Source organism: Lepisosteus platostomus, chromosome 5 (genome assembly GCF_059453375.1).
Source record: "Lepisosteus platostomus isolate fLepPlt1 chromosome 5, fLepPlt1.hap1, whole genome shotgun sequence".
Taxonomy (NCBI): Eukaryota; Metazoa; Chordata; class Actinopteri; order Semionotiformes; family Lepisosteidae; genus Lepisosteus; species Lepisosteus platostomus.
In genome coordinates this window covers 58,082,365-58,097,478 of record NC_142615.1, presented here as the reverse complement: position 1 = coordinate 58,097,478, position 15,114 = coordinate 58,082,365, and the positions used below count along the sequence as shown (strand labels likewise).

Here is a 15,114-nt window from a genome sequence, read left to right as displayed (position 1 = left end):
CCTCTACACCCGCCACTGAAGCACAGCACAGGCACAGCATCTTGACATCTCCCTAACAGAGACACGCAGAGACCTTTTGGTGGGCAGTGGCTCAAAAGGGGAGAAGAGACAATTTCTGGAGCAGGATTTGTTAAGTTGGAGTATTCTGGACACAAATCAGTGCCCGCTTGTATTTCTGTGTTTTTTTTTAATTTTACAGAAAGTTTAAATGTGACTTTTAAGGCATTATAATTCACAACCTTGGCAAAAAATGGTTGTCCATAATTGTTGATTATGTTTGATTAACAGACAAAATATGACAACCCCTCTACTGAGCATATACTTTATTTTCCTGATGTAACAGATCTTAACAAGAGGGCAAAGTAAATAAAATAATTAGCATCTAATTACATGCAATACCAAATGCAATCTCTTTCCATCTTAAGAGCAAGGGTTCACATGATACATCAATTCAATTTTTTTTCCCAAAAAAGTGTGTATTGTGGGACAAATAATCAGGAAGTCGCTATAAATTATCATCTGGTACCAATTTATTTATGTATATCAGAATCAATGATGCTCCAGGAGATGCTGGAACTCACAATCTCAACATGACTCTGCTGTATAAGTATGCTGACCTATTGTGCCACCGGAGCAGCGTGAGTCCCTCTCCTCACACAGACTGACGCTGCACAAACAGGGTGAAACAAGCAGGGTTTTGGCTGTAGATCCATCTCCACATGAGGGAAGGGGACAGTAATACAGCAAGGAAAAGACAGGAGAAGACACTGAAAGAAATGTGCTCACTGCAAAGGAGGAAGGAAAGATGTGCTCAGACACATAATACAGATTGGTGGATAATTTGAAGTGACTTTTTTATTGTCAATCAGCACACGGATTTCCCTTCATCTGTCTTCCTGTGGAGGACATGACTGGAAAGGGAGAGGACATGAGGCTCATGTACAGGGGGATCATGAGGTGTGTCAGGGTGAATGGTTCCCTCACGATCTTCTTTCCCGTGACCAGGTAAATGTGCCAGGGTTGCCCTCTGTCTGCCCTGCTCTACTCCTCAGTGGCTGAGCCCTTGGGCCTGGCGATTCTCAGGAAGGAGCGGGTGCACGGGTTGCCTTGCCTGGGGGCGCTGCCACCTCACTGATCTATTAATATGCCAACAACACCATAGGTGGTGCAGGCCTACTGCACTGCCTCAGGCACCAGGGTAAACCTGGAGAAGTCTGAGATCATGCCGGTGGGGAGGGTAGACACTGACCCGCTCCTTGGATACCCCTTCAAGGTGGAGACGGGTCACCTTAAGGTCCTCGCAGTCTATATTGGTATTGATGAGTAGGCCACTGGGCTCCTGCTGTGGAAGGAAAAGCTTGTTAAGATGAGGGTCAGACTTGGCAGGTGGAGATGCAAGACCCTGACCTCTAAGGGAACGGTCTTATTGGTCAAAATGCTGTGCCTGTCCCTCTTGTGGTACCTTCTATCTGTGATGCCTCTTCCCTAGAGGATTGAGAGAGAGATTCAACAGCTGTTGGTGGGCTCTGTCCACAGGTCGCCTACAACACCCTTATTGGAGAAGTCTCCATGGGTGGGCTGGGGCTGTCTGATATCGGCCTGAAGATGAAGAGCGTCCTTAACATGGATAATCATTGCGTCTGTATGGGACGTCACCTCAAGACCTGCAGGGGTGTGGGGTGGGAGTCTCTCTTGATGAGGCTGACTCTGGGGCTGGTGGAACACCTGCCCCACTTTTACAGGGAAGTCTTGCTGGCATGGGGGGAGTTCATGTCTCCTACATGCTAAAGATGAGAGCCCCGCTGCTTGAGCAGCCTCTGTTCCTCAACCACCCGGCTCAGGTCTCGATGGCGTAGATGTTTCTATGAGGCTGAATTGTCTAAGTTCAGGGATCTTCTTTACGAAATAAAGGATGGCTTTCTACCTGCTCAAGCTATTGTCGACACTGTGCGGGAGGTTGACGATGAGCTGTCTGGCAGTTAGATCCGCCAGGACTTTGAGCAGCTCAAGCTCAGCCTCCTGGACAGCTGGCTGGAGAAGCTGTGACCGGTGCATGGCTCAGGGAGATGACAGTGAAGTGGGGGGACCATGGGGTGAGCCTCCTGGGGTGCACCAACAGCGTGTTCCACAGGCTGATTGTGGCAAAGCAGTTCAGGGCACCGGTCTTGGAGGTGATTTGGGGAAAAATCTTCCCCGACTACGAGCCGGCGTGGCTGTGGGCATGTCTGAGGCTGCCTTTCCTTTCCCAGAGGTTGAAGCAGCTCGACAATTTCATCCAACATAATTGCATCTTATGAAAATGGTGCTGCAGCACCTTCTGTATGTCTGTTGTGTCCCACGGCTTGTGAGAAGAAGAGAAAGACCCCTTTCTCTTTTGCCTTCCATTACTCCCACTCGGGGGTCTTTCCACTGACTCTTTGAGGGGCAGGTGTGTCCAGTAGATTATCGAGTGGAAGTTAGGGATGTTGGAGATGCAGCTCCTTGCATTCACAACAAGAGTCACCAGCAGCAGCAGCAGTAGTGTCTGAAGCTTTCCATACTGTAGTGGTTTCGCCTAAACGGAAGGTTTAACAAGCGGAAACAAGCCACCTTTTTTCCCATGCTTCTCAACTGTATAAAGGTCCCTAGTGACAGGCCATCTTTTGTCAATGTATTTCTGGTGTTTCATGGCATCTCGTACCAAATGCACTTTCCTTCTGTACATGGAGCTGATCACTTGAAATTTGGCTGTGCAGAGAGACCAAGATGAGCTTTGTCGACTCCAAAGCAGCTCCTTTGTAAAACGCTGTTTGTTCACATCACTTATGTGGGGCTTATACACAGCGGTCTCTAAAGGTCTTTGCTACCTGATAGTGGGGCATTGCAGTAGTCTAACCTGCTGTATGCAAGAGCATGCATTAATTTCACTGTGTCTTGAGTGGAGAGAAACTGCCTTAGTTTTGCAATTTTTCTTAACTGTAGGAAGCATGTTTTGATACTCTTTTAACATGAGAGTTAAGCGAGAGCCTTGTGTCTAATATGGTTATGTGCTGAGTCTTTGAGGCAAATTTTTGAATCCTCTGAGTTAAGTGCTGAAGTTATAGTAGTCCTATCAGTATTGTAGCCACCAAACAACAGAACCTGTTTTATCAGAGTTGAGTAACAAAATGTTTTCACACATCCAAGTCTTTACTTCATTAATGCAATTAAATAAAGTGATAATAGACGAGTTGTCGTTAGGTGTAAACAAAATGTTTATTTGAGTGTCATCAGCATATGAATAAAAGTTAATATTATGTTTTTGGATTATCCTACCTAGCAGCAGCATGTACAGAGAGAACAATATTGGCCCCAGCACTGATCCCTGTGGTACCCTAAATTGACATTGAGGAACCAGTTCAATTATTAGATATTGGAACATTTAAAAAGCATCAGATATTTATTTCTTGATATTGTATTTATACTTTATGTTACTCTTTTATACATGTTATATCAGAATTTATTTTACCTTCATTTACACATTGTAACATTCAACCTCTAAGTAAATAACAAATGCTCAAACATTCCGAACAGTAATTATAAATCCTCTTAGTCAATAACTTCGGAAAATCAAGTTAGAAACACTTAATCTCTGTCTGTAATAGATTCTTGTAAGTCTTGGATTTTAAATAAGTCTACTGTAGCTGAATATATTTCATGTAAAAGCAGAAATATTACACATCCTTAATCTCTTTAATGACCTCTCTGCTACATAAGGCATCTCAGTGAAAAGTATTAAGGAGGTGGTATAAAGAATCTCTACTTAATCTCAATCTCTTCTCTACTTAATTGGATTTCTTAGCAAAAACTTAACCCACTTGATATTTGCAGGAAATGTGATTGTTTTTGTTAAACAATTGAGTACGTACTGTACAGCCTTTAATATGCGATAGTGAATTTTCCCGTATTCTGCGGAGGGAAGAGAACTGAAATTAAGGAAATACATATTTAAAGGGGTGAAAGTCTTAAATGTGTTCTGTCATATCTGGGCGTTTGAATAGATTTGTTGTATAATTTATTATGATTTCACTCTATACTTGTGTTTCTCAGGAGAAAGTAGTAACATTGGGGATTTGAGGGTACAGAAAATACATTGTACTGTATGGGTAAATGTAAGGTTATGTTAAAAAAGAAACTTTTCGGCACCTTTTTGAACGTGATTATTAGACACCTGTTGAATCTCAACCAGGGTTTCTTGAGACATCATTCAGCGAGCGAAGCCTCCCTCTGGACTCCGCACTGAGTTGAAAGCTATGTGAGCTGCTCACTGCTTGTTGTGTACTGTTACCAGAAATCAAGATAAATCATGTCAGACATTTTTCCATCTTTAATGTGACCTTGCAACCAACAAAATTCAAGAGAAAACAGATAATTATTAGGAAAAATCATTGAAATTAAAAAACCTACTGTCACAGACGTCCAAAGGGACTAACCGTGGAGAGCAGGAGAGTGGAAAAAGACCCATATGCGTAGCAGCGGAACGGAGAGTTAGCCCGGGCTCATTCGTGCAAAGAGTTCAGGAGTGCCGTATAGAAACCAATGCCCTCAGGTAGCGGACGTGGGATGACCTGGTGCTAGATGGGTCTCAGGACATCTGAACATCAATGTTGAGCCAGGGCAGAGTGCAAGACCCGGAAATATATAGCCCCAGAGAGAGAGAAATACCGGAAGGACAACAAATAACCGGAAATGAGATACAGGACAGAGAAGGAGCACCCTCTGGCTGCAGAGGGCGTGACACCTACAACACTCTGGTTGCATAAGTGTGCACACCCTTTTATAATGGGGGCTGTAGCTGTGTTCAGAGTTAACCAATCACATTCAAAATCATGTCCAAAGTTAAGTAGCATACACCTGCCATTAATGAAAGTGATTATGATTAACCCCAAATAAAAATCAGCTGTTCTTGTAGGACTTCCTTGTAACTTTCGTGGTTGAAGTCTACTGGGATAGCCATGGTCCTCAAGGAGGTGATTAAAAATATAAGGGATCTTATTGTTGAAAGGTACTGATCAGGAGAGGGGTATAAAAGAATATCAAAGGCATTGGATGTACCATGGAGCCCTGTGAAGATTATCATCAAATGTGGCACCACAGGGACATTGACAAGATCAGGACAACCCTCCAAAGTTAATGATGGGACAAGGAGAAAACGTATTAGGGAAGCTACCAAGAGGCCTACAGAAAGCTACAGAGGCCTACAGAGCTGCAGGACTTTTTGGTGGGTATTGGTCACTCCTTGCATGTGACAACAATCTCCCATATTCTGCACGTCTGGGCTATGGGGTAGGAGGCAAGACAGAAGCCATTTTTCACAAAAAAATAAATCTAAATTTTGCAATAAAATGCATTCAGTCACCCTAAAAAATGTCTTATGGTCTTATAAGACAAAGGGTGAGCCTTTTGGCCTTAAGTTTAAAAGATATGTTTGGTGCAACACAGCCCATCATCACACACCACTTGGTGGTGGAAGCATCATGCTTTGGGGATGCTTTTCTTCAGCTGGGACAGGGGCTCTAGTCAAAATACATAGGATAATGACTAGCTCCAAATATCAAGATATTTTGGCACAAAACCTGCTGGCCTCTGTCAGAAACCTGTCATCTAGACACTGTTCCCAGAGCTGGATAAGTGACTCCAGATTCTACAGCTCTCTAGCAATAGAGAAAGTCAGGGTACAGAAGTGGAGAAATGGCTACAATGTGGAAAAATATTACCTTGACGAGTAAATTTCTTGAAGTTCAATACTTTATACAAGTTACCCCTTCCCACCTGGCAAAATTTAAGGGCTTCAGTACAAAATCTGGCTGAAACAAGTGATCGCTATTATTACACGTTTTTGCAGACCTCACGGTGCTCTACACTGCTCTTTTCTAAACTGAGCTGCTCATTTGGAAACCAAAAGGCAACAGAGAGGCATTCTTATACTGGGAGCCGAACCCGGGCCACCTGGGTGAAAACCAGGAATCCTAACTGCTAGACCAACGTAGTCATTCTGTGCATAATGCAGGCAAATTGTAGTTCCTGTCTCTATGCCGTTCTTCCTAGAGAGCTAGCTGACAACCAGAGCGCTGCAGAGTCTAAACAGAAGGCCACACCTGCATTCAACATATTCACACCAGGACTTGAACACAGATACACCTGATGAAAATCTTCCCACATTATACACTTGCAGCCCTGGGTCTCAGTTCATTGTTGGTAGCCTTAGCCAATCAAAGCCTGTATGGCTCCCAATTATTTACAAAGAATTGTCCAATCACAGTCTCCGCTCTCATTCTTGGTAGTTTTCACCGAATCACAGCCTGCTGTCAATCAAGTGGGGAGTTTATCCATTTGTGTGCTGGTTAATCAATCCGGTTTTTCAAACTTGAAGTACCAGAAACTGTGGGCTCCTTGTGTTCCTTTGTCCTTTTTAAAATGTTTCTGGTTTGTAAAATAACTGTTTTTGACATCAGCTTCTCCGGTGCTGTTAGAAATAAATATAAATAGGTATGTGGAATTTTAACAAATCTGGTGTTTGAATCAATTAAGGGGTGGCTCCATCTGCTTTGTAGTTATAAAAAAAAATAATAAAAAATGTTAGTGAAGCTTGATATGAGGGTATTCTGTGTTTTTACGAGTTGGGTACTTAATAGACTTGTGGGTTTGGATTTTGAATCATTATTGTCATGCTCAGGGTGGGACCAGCTTCTTTCTTCATAGAAATGTTTACACACTATAAACAAGTAAACCATGTACACTCAGGAAAAAATCTCAATTTCAATTTCTCATCTAGTCTATTTTGATCTTACAGAAGATTGATATTATTGATATATTATCTTATCTGTATTATTGATAGAGCTCATGTATTTGTTGTAGAGTATTTATATTCTTGAGAGAACAACTGTACAACTGTTCTTTTTCTCCACTTCCCATCTCCTCTTCTCCACCTCCTGCTTCATCTGTTCCATCTCCTTCTATACAGTGTGTCCAATAAGAGTCTGTCCAGATGAGACTATACAGTGTATCTAGTAAGAGTCTGTCCAGATGAGTTTATACAGTGTGTCCAATAAAAGCCTGTACAGGTGACGCCACACAAGGACAGAGGTTCTGTTCACTTCTCACCTGTCTCTGAGTCTCAGGAACTCTGAAGTTACTCAAAGGAGGGGGCTCCTCCAGGGGTTGATGGGGGCGGCATGGCACAGTCACCAGGGGTTTCTCTGAGCTCAGATGATTGAGGAGGGAGGGCCCAGGGGCGCCGAGGTCCAGGAGAGGGAGGGATGAACATCTTGTTTTCTTTAACAGCCTCACCCATCTGGATTGTGCGTCTCCTTGGCTGTGGAGACTGAAGACACACAGAAGACCTTTCTGTTCCTGCTGAGTCCCACAACAAGTCAGACTGTCCTAAGACTACTACAAAGAGAAAAAATTAACCTGCTATTCACAGACCTCAGCTACAGGGACTCCCAGGTTGTTCTGCAGGATGAGGTCGAGCTCTGCTGCAGACTGGCAGAAGCACTTGTCCACCTCAGAGAAGTGACACCTGACCTTCGTGTTTTCGAAGTAAGACTTCAGTGTCTCCTTCGCCTCCTCCTAGTCATCCTGCTTCATGATTCCTGTGCCCTGGAAGGGAAAATCCTAAGAAAATGGGGAGAGAGAATCAGGCAAGATGTCCTGACCATGTCTGCTGCCGTCAAACCAAACCTCCATTATCAGAGCTCTCGTTGTGTTGCCTGTTGTCTTCACTGTTTTAATTTTGGGATTTGGTAAAATTTCTTATCATATCCTCTGTTAAACTTCACGAACTCAGTACCAACTCTTGTACCAAAGAGAGAGAACAAAGACAGTGAATCATCATCATCATACCTCCACAGCGCCAGACAGGAGATGCAACCTAGGGGTGGAACTGTGGTATCTCTAAAGCCAAAAGAGAGGGGGAGGGGGGTCACCCCACTGTTAATAGAGCCAATAGAGAGAGAGAGAGACACCCCACTGTTAATAGAGCCATTAGAGAGAGGGGGAGTAACCCCACTGTTGCCATCGATGACCAAGAGTCTCACCACCCACTCTATGATGCCCCCTACTGGTGATCTGTAAGTGGTGTGTTTTTCAGCCACCCACTTGAAATAACAGCAGGCTGGTGTCCCAGCCCAGCTCCTGTCTCTCTCCCCTTGGATCTGGGAGATTTCCAGGTTGAGTGGGGTGGCGCAGGTATCTTGGAAAGCTGAGGGGGTCAGGAGAGTCACCCCAGCCCCTGTACCGCCCCGATACCACAGTGTAAGCTGGACAAGGGGAGGGGTTTCAGTGACTCACTAATCCCACATATGCTGCCTCCAATCCAATCTTGGCCAGGACCTCATCGTACAACTCCAGGCAGTCAAGCAACTCCAGGCAACATCGCATTCTGAGCCCTGGGCCGCACCCGGCTCTCCTCAACCTAGAGCAGCCCCTCCAGTTCGACCCACAGGCCCTCCCCGAGCCACCACAGGGCAGCCGGGGCCTTACCTACACTCTTACCTACAGTTACACTATAACTAACACACAAATACGGCCAATATTACAACAGTAACACTGCAATTAAGGCTTACAGTATCATTATTACTAACAATAACACAAACTTAGCAGTACACTAATAATACCAATAATAACAATAATACTATCAAAAGAAATAACATGACAATGAGTCTTAATATTCTGACACTAACACTATGATTATCACTAATATTAACATGAATACTAGAATTAAAACCAAAATTAAAAGTAGCTCTATCATCACTAATTCTCACATGAATACTAGTATTCAGTAGTGCTATCATCATTAATACACACATACAGATGCAGCGGTACAAAGTGCGCGGTACACACACGTACCGGAGGTAATTGGCTACGACGTCATACATTGTGACGCTCGATGACGCGCGGTACTGCGGTATGTGATTGGTTGACCGACAGGGGCACTCGTGGTCCATTGGTCTGTCGTAGAAAGATTTACAGTAAACGTCTTTACTGTGCCCGTTGTAGTATTGAATATTCATATGGAATTTTACCACTGAAGGAAATCTTAGTAGCTGAGCATAAAAATAATAGGAGCATACTGTAACGCGTGTGAAGGCCATAAACAATATTCATTTTGGAACATAAACATACAGTATATGGCTGGTCTTGGTACTTTAAAGAAAAAATACACACCAGTATTCCATTTCTCCCTAAACATTTTAAGCATCGAAGTCTTTAACTAAAGAGATACCGGAGTCAACAAGCATACTTTTAGAATTTGATTAAAAGGGAATATAATATGGAATCGCGTATCTAAAGAAATTAATAACGATATAATTATATTCATGTACCGCAACACAAGAATAGTACATGCTGTACATTGTCTGTCGATAATGTTTCTGTAGTGCTTTTTCAGCACTCTGCATGTGACCTTGCCGTTGGCGCTGTGGGTTAGGTTGCTGATTCCCATGTCACATGGTCTGTGATTGAATCCCACTATAACTCTGACTTATTGCTTTAACAAACATTTCTTTGAAAAAATTAAACGTTTCCCTTGGTCAGAGATGAAATAAAACCTCACTCGCACCAAACAAATTTATATTTCTAAATATCACAACATGATTGAATTTAAGTCTTTTTAATAACAATGAATAGTCACCTATGCGTTACAAAATAAACATATATATTGATTTGAATTGCGTTTTGATTTAAATCGTAAACACATGTTTAAATATATGTGTTTAAAGGCGATATATAAAAGCGTTGATTCTTATGGAATGTGTTCCGCCGGGGATTCAAAAAATTTATTTTTTTTAATCGCGTATCTAAGGAAAATTGCAGTATCACTTTGTTCATGCACAAACAGTGGCATGTTACATTATTAATTTGGGTGTCTCCTCTTTCCAGAAAGCTCTAAATTGCATTTTGAGTGCGGTTTTTGACTTTTTCTAAATTGCAACCCATAAATAAAGCTGATACAGTTTAGACTTACTGTATTTTAAACTGTATTACAGCAGCACATTGGACAATGCAACGTAAATTGCAAAAATGCACTTGGAATCTGTCCAAGCCCTACTTTTTCAGGCATCTTCTTTTGCTGCAACGGACATAAAAACTCTCTTGCTTTTAACAGAGCGTTTCATAATTTCTAACTACGAAAATTATTTAAACTGCGACACTTATCATTCATATCATTCAAATAAACTTTATTTTATATAGTGTTTTAAGCGAATAGGTAATTAGATTGCTCATAAACCTAATCCCTTTTTCTACATAAAAACAGTGATTGCTCTCTGAAAATGCCTTTTCTTTATATTTAGGCTCAGATTTCAACTATTGATCGAATTATTATAAACTTTCTTGGAAAAATGTCTTTTATGTAAACCATGTTTGCTATTAATTCATTTAGGGCTAGAATACGTTCTTTGTCTTCCAATCGAGTCGAGTTGACATTGGAAGCTTGCCACGCCCGGACTGTTACACCAACGCATTAGCATGTTAAAGCGATTTCATTGAGGAGCCTAGCTTTCTTAACTAGTAAGTACTGTACTTCCTACTTTGAAAATACCTGTGAAACCGGTTTAATTTGTCACAGCCAGCACTCCCGCAGAGAGGGGGGTTGTACTTGTTAATGTCTTAGCACAAAGCAGAAACTTCTTGTATTTTCCGATGACATACAAGTGGAAAGATTACAGATTTTAATCGTCTTTTTTCTGAACCAGGGAAAATCTGATCATGTTTCTCTATAACAATTATAAAAAACTTTTATACTAAAGAATATTACTTAGTAATATTAATCATCATATAATTACCAAAAAAGCAGGTTGTTTTGAGTGTCTGAACATTGTCTCTTTGCACCTGTAGTTATTTGCAGCTGGGAAAGCTAATGATTATGATCTGGGAATGTAACTGAGATTTTTTTCTCCATAATAAGCAGCTTTGCAGCAGGTTATTTGTTTTCACTGCTTGAGAGGTATTGGAATGGTGCAAGCAAACATGCAGCTGTAAAGTTTAGCAGTTTTTAATGTCATGCTCTTAAGAAATAAAGCCTTTAGACAATTAGGAGGTACTGGTATTCACAAGGTAGAAGGTGGTGTTTTCAGAGGCCTAAAGGGAAACTGTTATACCTAATGATTAAATACTTGATTTTTTTACTGCATTGTCTATGTATGATCTGTGTATCTCAGCTGAAAAGCTGAGATAAAAAAAGATGTATGCATCTAAATAACTGGACCTCAAATAGCAGACCTTATGAGCAATACTGTGTGTATTTATTTAAAATATTTATAGCTCCTCTGGAAAGTTTGTGGGGGAAAAAAAACTGATGTGCTGAAACAGTACAATTAAACACGCTCTGCAGAAAAGGTGATGATTGTTAGGTCAGTTTCAGTTTTACACGTACAGTACACATTTGATTTAATTAAAATTATGAGGTACCTGTATCTGCAGGACTCAAGAGGCTCTCAGTCATGTCACTTTGCAGTTGATGTCTCCTAGAGGTTCCTAGATTCTTATTGTAAATAAAAGGAACAGCATACAGTGGGACTTTTTCAAAAACGGGGAACAAATTTCAACATGTGACTGCACCGAGCACACAAATATTGGTTCTAGGCTCCTGAATCACCTTTGGTCCCTGGATCATTGCTTTTAACCATTTACACAAGGTTTTAACTGTAAAGCACTTTCACAGCTCAACATAAATGGACCTTCTGGGGCACAGGCTTTAAAGGAGCTTTTTTAAAAAAACAGACTTTGCATTTCCTGTTATAAGCTATTCTTTTAGCATATGACAAGCATTGGAGAAATCTAGAAGTTCAATTAAAACAGAAATGCTTCAAATCACTTGGGATACAACAAAAAAGTGGTGTATTATAAAGTGTGTTAAAAAATGTAGCTAGTTTGTTTTCATACCCTAGATTATAATAAAACCTCACCATTTAACACCAACAGGTGTTTTCTTGAAGACTGCTAGCTTCAAAGTTTATGGTTTGGCTTTTGTGTATAATGATAGTGAACTGCATTGGAAATGTAGGAAAGTAAGTAATAAGCAGGAAAATTAAACCAAGAAACACCTAAAGTACTGGACTATATTGCAGATAAACTACCGATCTACCTTTTAAGCCTGTACAACCTGCAGAACTCCAGCTTTAATTGATTGGACTCAACAGCCTAAGGTTAAGGTTATCCTTACAAGTGTGGAAAAGCATGGGCGTAATGTTGCAGCCTTCACTGTTGTTTTAGAAGCTGTTTTTTCCAGCTGTACATGAACATTTCTGTCTTGAGTCTTTCTTAACAATATGGTGTAAACAGTGTCTGGTTTCTACTGTGATTATTATTTCATTACTGAAGTAGCCTTTTGATATTTGCACAGTAATTTTTGTTGTTATGGATGTTTTCATATTCGTAGTTTTCTTCTGTTAAAACTTAAAATCTCTCGCATTAAATTGGCTACAAATGCAAGAATTCAACCAGATATTCTTACTTGTAAAATGTATACTGTTGCATTGCAGTTAGTTAATGTAGTTAGTCCATAGTCAGCAATCTAAACTTTATGGTTAAGCTTTAATGATCGATGTTGTACCAGTAACCTTTAGAAATACTATAGTACTTCACAAATGCTTTGTGTGTTTGGAAATCTTTTGAGTAAAAGCCTTATAAAAATAGGTTTAGTTTTTACAGGACATCACAAAGAAATAGGATGGTATAATTCTTATAATTGCTTAGTGATTGTATTTGGAAGATTATGGACTAAACAGACTTCAGGGATGCCAGTGGATCATTGTGCTATTTGGAATTATTCCAAAAATCAAGTGACCTCTTTGCTGTAGTATTTTTAGTATTATTTATTTAGTATTAATAAAGAATAGATTCATTAAAGTCGTGCGATGTGTAAGCGGGATATGCAAAATAATGTAAAAGAAAGTTTTTTATTATTGTTATAGAGAAACATGATCAGATTTTCCCTGGTTCAAAAAAAAGACGATTCAAATCTGTAATCTTTCCACTTGTATGTCATCGGAAAATACAAGAAGTTTCTGCTTTGTGCTAAGACATTAACGAGTACAACCCCCCTCTCTGCGGGAGTGCTGGCTGTGACAAATTAAACCGGTTTCACAGGTATTTTCAAAGTAGGAAGTACAGTACTTACTAGTTAAGAAAGCTAGGCTCCTCAATGAAATCGCTTTAACATGCTAATGTGTTGGTGTAACAGTCCGGGCGTGGCAAGCTTCCAATGTCAACTCGACTCGATTGGAAGACAATGAACGTATTCTAGCCCTAAATGAATTAATAGCAAAAATGGTTTACATAAAAGACATTTTTCCAAGAAAGTTTATAATAATACGATCTATAGTTGAAATCTGAGCCTAAATATAAAGAAAAGGCATTTTCAGAGAGCAATCATACTGTGTTTATGTAGAAAAAGCAATTAGGTTTATGAACAATCTAATTACCTATTCGCTTAAAATGCGATATAAAAGATGAATGATAAGTGTCGCAGTTTAAATAATTTTCATAGTTAGAAATTATGAAACGCTCTGTTAAAAACAAGAGAGTTTTTATGTCCGTAATTATTGAAAATTCCCGGTAATGTTGACTCTGGTACTGGTAGTAATGGTTTACTACTGCAAATATCAAAATAGTTCAGGTTTTGCGGAAAAATTAAATTTTTGGAGTGATAATGTTTACTATAGGAAGAAGTGCGTCCCTGGGTGGGATCAAAAAACCCACATTGGGGTTAATAGCTGAACATGCTAACCAATTGCACCACAGAAATGCTTACACCTTTTTCATTTACATACTTTTGGTGAACAAAACAATTCGCTCGCATTTCACCTTTCGCAAGCTATATGATTAAAAAAAACAAGTTGTTCTGCAAAGGAAATGAATAAAGGCATTAAACCAAATCAAGACCTTTTTGAGTGTCCCAAATTACATGTTCTGTAAAACAAGATGGGAAAAAAGGTACCGCTGGAATTCGGATCCAGGATTTCCTCTTTATGAAACAGGTGTTTTAACCAGCTTTACCACAGCACCAGCAGAACACTATTCTTATACAGGTGGGTACCCACCCTCAATGGAATAAACCTATTGGAATAACATGGAATAAACCTATTACCTATTCTTATACAGCCGCTTGGACACACCGCTCTGAGGCATCTGAGGTCGATGTGCGCTGAGCCTGGTCGCCGAGGAAAATCATGCCCAAGTGGGGTGGCCCTCATCACGAGGTGGCTGAGTGGTTAAGGCAATGGACTGCTAATCCATTGTGCTCTGCACGCGTGGGTTTGAATCCCATCCTTGTCGGTTTATGTTTTCGACTTGTGATCCGTTTCTAAGTCGGACTTGCTTTCTTTAGCTACTGTAGTAGAGCAGTAATATTTCTAGCGTTGGCTGAACATGGCTTACAGCAGTAGCTGACAGATATAGTCTCTTAATATTTAGCTTAAATTGATGCTTTGTACTGCTTTCACCTGATATTAATAGTAGTCCTGATGAACGATTTAGGGACATGGCACATCTTGAAAATGTTCTTGTTAATTTCAGTTTGGAAAAGATGCACTCACCAGAAGCAGAAACTGGTCGTATCTGCAAAATGCGCAATGCAATAGCAATGTCTTGCTATGAGTCCTTACCTGTTACAGGAGGCTTTGTAGGACTTTTTAAGTTCAGCAAAAGCTGTCAATTCATCTTACATTTCTACTCCATCAATATTAGCAATGCTATCTTTACTAAGCTCTAAATATAGCTCTAAATAAATGCTAGTTTTAAAATACATTTAAAAATAAATGCTATTCCATATGTTGTAACTTTGTGGTATTTAGAAATTTGATCTGAGGATGCAAGGGAAAGTATTATACAACTGTGAAAGAGGCTTGTATTTTAATACAATTTTCGATCAAAAGAAAACCAAAGTCCCTATGATATAACTGTCAATATCCCTTGATATCAACGTTCAGTTGAAAGATTTGAAGAAACTCTCAAACAAGCAACTGCAGTAGCAGAGAGTTTTGATTTAAACCGATGCTTGCAGCTCAATACTCCATTCATCCTTGAAAGAAGCAAAGACAGGGATGTTTTGAGTGTCTCCATGATCCTCTTCTCAATCCAAAAGAAAGGTTT

At 40.3% G+C, this 15,114-nt stretch overlaps 1 protein-coding gene across 1 annotated transcript in view; it reads right to left on the bottom strand.

Moving 5' to 3' along the window:
* The window catches only part of LOC148670204 (antigen WC1.1-like), a 217,141-nt gene that overhangs the window by 50,265 nt on the left and 151,762 nt on the right, over window positions 1–15,114 (bottom strand). The window lies entirely within an intron of this gene.